General features: G+C 38.5%; 1 pseudogene; it reads left to right on the top strand.

The window, feature by feature from the left end:
• The first annotated feature begins 325 nt into the window (after positions 1 to 325).
• The window catches only part of LOC133832767 (outer envelope protein 61-like), a 68,470-nt pseudogene continuing 62,795 nt past the window's right edge, over positions 326 to 6,000 (top strand).

The raw sequence follows: 6,000 nt of genomic DNA, 5'->3' as shown, positions 1-6,000 counted from the left end.
TCTTCCTGGTATCCATAAACTGAGCTATCTCTCTTTTCAACCTCTTCATGAATTTGTGTACCTAGTTGGCATCAGTGTGTACCAGATCCGAAGCAAATCTTGAGAGTTGGTTAAACTTCTGCATGTACTCATGTACGCTAGATGACATTTGACTAGGTTGGTGAACAAATCAGTGTGTACTAGATCCAGAGAAAATCTCGAGAGTTGGTCAACCACCTTCCAATCTATTATTGTCTGGTTGTAGTACTTGGCATTGAACAAGGTCAGGAATTCTTCCCATTCCATTTGTGCAACATCACACCCCTTCCTAGCAATATCCCACAAGATGTGGGCGTCCTTCCTCAACATATACACCGCACAGATTAACTTTTCCCTTTCAGTAACTGCTACAAAGCCAAAGATTCTCTCCAGCACGCTGACCCACTCTTCTACCATTAGGGGGTCCGAAGCTGTTTCGAAAACAGGTGGGTTTTGCCTACTAAATTGTTCCGAGATCTATTTCGGCGGTTCTATTGTAGATGTAACTACGGTGGATTTTCTCCTACCAGTAGGTCTTCTTGCACCGAGAATTCTTGTTGTTCAGGAACGTCTTCCCGGGGTGCTGGGAGTGCGGGGTTGTGTGGCACTTCCAAAAATCTTCACATCATTGACAAGAACATCTGAGCGTTTGCTGCATTTTGCTCATGCACAATCCTTCTCAGATCCTCTATATGAGTTGCCAGATCTGGTTCCAACTGTGCTCTTTGTGCTTAGCCTCTCCCTCGGCCTCGGCCCCTTCCTCTGCCTCGGCCACGACCTACTTCCTGGTCAATGACCGCTCTCTCGGCTGAGTCTAGTGGATTAACAGCTCGACCTCCCCTCGCTCGAGTGTTAGGCACCATCGCGAATTTCTATACAACAATGTAAAATGGGGAAGAATACTAACCTAGAACTAAATGAGCATACAAGTTTTTCTCATACACAAGAAAGAAGAACCATAATGATTCAACTCAAACCAGGTTGTCATAACATTCAGCGATATAACCTAGCAATACAAAATGATCACGTCGGATCATGCTTTAAAGTTTTAGTTAGCAGAATAGTAAATACAAAAGAGAACTCGAACTACGTGTGGGGTTTCTACATACGCTGCCACAACTATTCAAAAAAAATTCTACAACTTAGTAGTTTTGCAAAGTCTTTACAAAAGTATCAACAAGACTATCATAGCAAAACCTAATCTACCTTATCCATAAACATATCCTACTCTATGTCAGAATCCTCATCCAGCTGCTCGGGATCCTCCTCTAGCTCTACTGCCCTGCCTTGAGGTATGCTATCAACCATGGCGATAGGCCAATCCATGGGCCAAGCGCTAGCTCGATTTGCATACGAAAGTCATCCCACGTGTCGCGAACCAGCCACCAACGTCTGCAATGAAACCATATCCGTGCTGAGCCTCTCAGACAAATGTCGGCATATCGCACTCTCTGTCGCTCGGGTGTGTTGGCCCTATCAAAGGGTTCTTTCATGTAATGCGTCCATTGCCAAATGACACACCGATGTCATTGATCGTACTCTAAGAATCAAGGATTCTCATAGTTAAAGAGTCTATAGTAATCGTTCCTAGGCGTAAGGATCATGGGTAGGTTCTCTATAACAAGGTCACATATCTCAGGTATATCAGCCATAACCTACAATTTATAGAATCGAGGTAAATAAAAGAAAACAAAGGAAATATATTGAAAAGACAGTACTTACAGTGAGTGTCGGTCTATCTTGCAGAATGTACATGTGGGTTTGTCTATAAAATCGGCTAAACTCGAGCTCTGATACCACTTGTAATGAATGTCAAAACATACAAGAACAAATTATGTGGAAATTTAAAAAAATTTACTTTTAAAAGATCGTGTGCACACACTTTTAGTTTAGTAAACAGAAATAGAACTACTCTTCAACAGAGTTATTACAAAACAAATGTCATAAAGAAATAACAAGCTCCTAGTGTTTATTTTCAAAATGGGTTCCATCAAAAACCTCCCCAGGTCGGGCCACATGTACGTATCCGCAAACAGACTCCGGCGCTCACTGCTCCACTTTTCTTTTGCACTTACCTACAACATGAAACAACTAGGTAAGCAAAAACGCTTGGTAAGAATAGCCTTGCACACAAATATACTAAACCCAATAACATGTTTTCGTAAGGTAGTTATCACTACCAATCATTAGGGTATTGGATAAATCCCAACCCTATCATACAATTCTCAAACAATAACCAAATCAAAATCAAATACTTTAATTGTACCTAACAAACAACGTTACACATATCATGATAACATGCACTCTGAAAATCCCAGAACATTCAAGATATATAACACATATAATAACTAATCAATAGATTAACAGGGAGGGATCCAGGCCTAAACCCGGTTCTAGCATTTATGTCCTGGCTCCAACCCGGACCATATTACAATTGTCCTAGAACCAACTCGGACTATATTTTTACCATGTCCTAGCTCCGACCAGGACCATATTACCATTGCCCTGGCTCCAACCCAGACTATATTACCATTGTCTTGGCTTCAACCCGGACTATATACTTATAATGTCCTGGATTCAACCCACACTATATACTGACCACGTCATGGCTCCAACCTGGATTATTTTACGTTAGGGTTCTGGCTCCTACCGAACCTACTTACCATTTAACCGTAGAATGCCAAAGCATTTCAAGAGTAGGCATTAAGCATAGCCTAGTCTTAATGACCCAAACAAAACCAGTGTAATCTACTACTACAAGCCACACTAGTATATTCATGTTGTAGCCAAGAAATAGAAATGCTAACTTACTTGAAGTCCTTAGCTCCCAACAGGATCTTTAACACCGCTATACATTTTTATTTTTCGCGATTACTGTAACTAAGATAGTGTACTCGGATTAAAATATGGCATACACTTATAGCTAATATTCTATGATAGCTACACGCAATAACGTTCTCTTCTATCTTTAGAGAAATGACAACTTGTTGTTCTCTTACAAAAGTGTAACGCCCTACTTCCTTAGAGCCGTTACTAAGTGAGTTTTAAACGTGCTTTCATCTCTCTAATCGAGGTTTTAGATCAAACAGTGTAATTAAGCTATAAACAGAGGAAAAACCTTAGAAATATTAATTTCCATAGAAAATTATAAAAGGTTTACACTTGGGATCCCAAAATACAGTATAGAAATGTTTACAAAATATTAGTTAAACCAAGTTGACTAGACGACAAAATCAGAGTTTATTTACAAGCATCTCCCAAAATCCTCTGGCCGTGGCGGCCAGGCTGGCCAAACATGTACATGCCGCCTCACGCCTGCTGTAATCATGGTTGGTTGATCACCTCTGTACCCTTTACCTGCACCACAGAGCATCTGTGAGCTGAAGCCCAGCAAGAGAACCCACAAGCAGATAACATATGCAACACATATATCAAACATATAAACATGCCACCAATGGCTAAACACGTACGGCCTAGCCGTCCCAGGAATTTACCAAGCCCTGGGTTCGCGGACCATGCCGTGAGGATATCCCAGGTATCCTTCTGGGGACTCACCCCTCAAAATTTCATAATTTTTTGGATTGCAAAACTCATTCAAATTCATAAAGCAATCTGGGCAGTCCTGCTGCCCAGAAGTTTTTCCCAGATTTTAAGGTAAATTTGAAAATTCATTTCTCTTACATCGTAGCCCAGTTCTTTCTAAAAATTTACAGTGATATTTACCAAGGATTAAATTATCTTCCTTCAAAATTTCATAATTTTTAGAATAATAAAATGCTTCAAAATGCTTAAAGAAATTTTGGCAGTGCTTGCTGCCCAGAAGTTTTGTTTCTAGATTTTAGGGCAAAGTTTGAAAAATCATATCTCTTATACCTTAATAAATTTTCCTCTAAACTTTTACAGTGCCCTTATAAATGTTTAAAATAACACCCTACCAAATTTCATAGTGTTTGGATTAGTAAAACGTATTCAAAAGTGAAAACAATCTGAGCAATGCATGCTGCCCAGAAAATTTTCAAAATTTACATTAAAATTCTAAAACGTTCATAACTTGGGTTTAAAAATACCTTTTTATGATTTTCCAAAGCCAATCATCAAGTACTCACAAATAAATATTCAAATATATAAATATTTTTCATAGAAAGAGGTAGTAGAGTATGATCTGACCTGTTGGAAGCCAGACCACGAAATGTTGGCAGCATTCGTTTTTACACAACCTAACTTCTATAAGCACTTCTAGCATAACTCTAGGCACATGCATGCATGAAAATCATCATACCACACACAAATATCAATCTTAAGCATAAAATAAGCTCAAAAACTATTGAAACACCCTATACAACCAGATCTACAAGAATCATCACAAAACATGAAGAACTCAACCATAGATTCTACCTTTCGAAGCCCTAGCTTGGAGATGTTTTCCTTAGCTCCTCAAAGCCTTCCTTTGGTGCTCTAAACTCTCAAAAACGAGCACCAAGTCCCACATGAATATTTTAAGAAAAGGATTGGGGTAGAAAGAAACTTATATGAGGAACAAGAACATGCAAGCTCACGAAAACCTCTTACCTTGCTTTATTTGATCATAATGGTGCTCAACTTGGAGATTCGACTAGTAAGGCTTCTCTTGAACCCTAGAACACTAAAACAAGGCCATGCATGGATTTTAGATCACATGCATGCATAAGAAACCCTAGGGTTTTGGGTATGAATAAGAAGGAGAAGAATGAATCACAAGAGAGGATTTCTCTTACCTTGAACTCAGTTTGCTTATGGTTGAACACTAGCTTCAATGGAGTCTCTCCTTGGGAGAGAAAGAGAGAGGAGAAAAATGAGAGGGAGAGAGAGCCTCTGATTCTTCATTTTCAGAGTTTGAAAAAATAAAATAAAAGGGAAGGGGATGTGGGTGCCTCGGTTTTGGGGGAAAATGGTAGAGAAAATTGTTTTGAGAAAAAACCAAACAATGATTAACCCTTAGCTTGTGAATGGGTAGGACTCTTCCTATTCTCGTTGGGATATGTATCCTAGCTCTTGAGATCCCTAGGACCTAGCCTTGCTGCCCAATCCTCTCTCTCTCTCTACCCTTGGAAATTACTTTTATGCCCTTGCTTATTTTACCTCACATTTAAGGGATCCAAGGGCCCTTTGGGAATTTTGTGCTCTAAATTTCCCTTAACTTTTAACCTACAGTTTTTAAATATCTCCAAGCTTAATTAATTAAATTAAATGTGACCCAAAAATAAATTTGTCACATATAAGATAATTTTGGTAATTTATGAAATTGACCAAAATTCCCTTAGAGGCACGAGCAAGTAATTCTCATTCTTGAGCCTGGTTAATTGGAATTGAACCTCAATCTATTTTTCTTAACTTATTGGCATGACTATAAAGTCTCAGTTGCTAGACAAAATTAATATTTTTATGTCATAGTATTTCATATTTTATTTACTCCATGATTTTTCTCCCATTAGGGTTTATTCCTTGGTCTTAGACCAATCTTTCTTTGCATAAAGGTAGATCAATTACCAGATCATTACAGCGGCTATAAAATTCACTAATCATCCCAAATTCATATAATCTCATTTATCAAAATAATATTTCACATAATTCTTCACTAGCTCCAACCGGCTACTAACGGGTGTTCAAAACGCAGGATGTTACAGTTTCCAGTTAGAAGAATGTCATCCACGTAAAGAACTAAGAAAAACACCACTTTACCTTTGACGTATTTATACACACATGCTTTGTCAACATTGTGTTCAAAGCCATATGCTTTAATTATCTCATTAAAGGTGAAGTTCCAAGATCTAGATGATTGCTTTAATCCATAAATGGATTTTAGAAACTTACACATCTTTTGATCGTCCCCTTTCTTCATGAACCCTTCTGGTTCTACCATATAGATACTCTCATCAATATATCCATTAAGGAAAGTTGTCTTGACGTCCATCTGCCATATCTTATGATCATAGGTGACAACTA

This window comes from Humulus lupulus, chromosome 4 (genome assembly GCF_963169125.1).
Source record: "Humulus lupulus chromosome 4, drHumLupu1.1, whole genome shotgun sequence".
In the NCBI taxonomy this organism is placed as follows: Eukaryota; Viridiplantae; Streptophyta; class Magnoliopsida; order Rosales; family Cannabaceae; genus Humulus; species Humulus lupulus.
The sequence above is the reverse complement of the archived record's forward strand: the minus strand, read 5'-3'. Positions and strand labels throughout refer to the sequence as shown.